Consider the following 470-nt stretch of genomic DNA (forward strand, 5'->3'; position numbering starts at 1 on the left):
CTTTGGTGTTTATGGGAGTTTTGATAAAGTACGGGGTAGATTGTCTGCCTGAGAATGAATAAGAATTATTTGCATTACATCAAGGTCTGCTATCACAAATTTCAGTTATGGTACACAAGTGAGCAACCAAATAGGGCTGAGAGCAAAAGGTTAAGTATCTGTAATTTAGATCAGGGGTAGGTAAACTGCGGCCCTCTACAGAAGTTTGTGCAGCCCACAGAAACCTGCCAGAAATTAGAGGTCAAAAAATGTGAAAGTCAACATATTTGTGCTTAAGACCTGCATGAAGATGATGAAGTCCAAGAACAGTTCCATGATATTAGACACAAACTTAAATGCTGTGATGAGAATTTCTACCAGCAACCTTGTGCTAGAATTGACCAGAAACATTTTTCCCATTGAATTGCTTGTTCTTTATTATGAATTTGTTTGTTTTTATTAACCCCACTGTTTATTTGTTGTATTATCCT

The 470-nt window shown here is 36.8% G+C and overlaps 1 protein-coding gene across 7 annotated transcripts in view; it reads left to right on the forward strand.

The window, feature by feature from the left end:
- The window catches only part of LOC119590805, a gene marked incomplete at its 5' end in the record, with an annotated part of 14,711 nt that overhangs the window by 2,050 nt on the left and 12,191 nt on the right, over nucleotides 1-470 (forward strand).

This window comes from Penaeus monodon, chromosome 27, assembly GCF_015228065.2.
Source record: "Penaeus monodon isolate SGIC_2016 chromosome 27, NSTDA_Pmon_1, whole genome shotgun sequence".
Taxonomy (NCBI): domain Eukaryota; kingdom Metazoa; phylum Arthropoda; class Malacostraca; order Decapoda; family Penaeidae; genus Penaeus; species Penaeus monodon.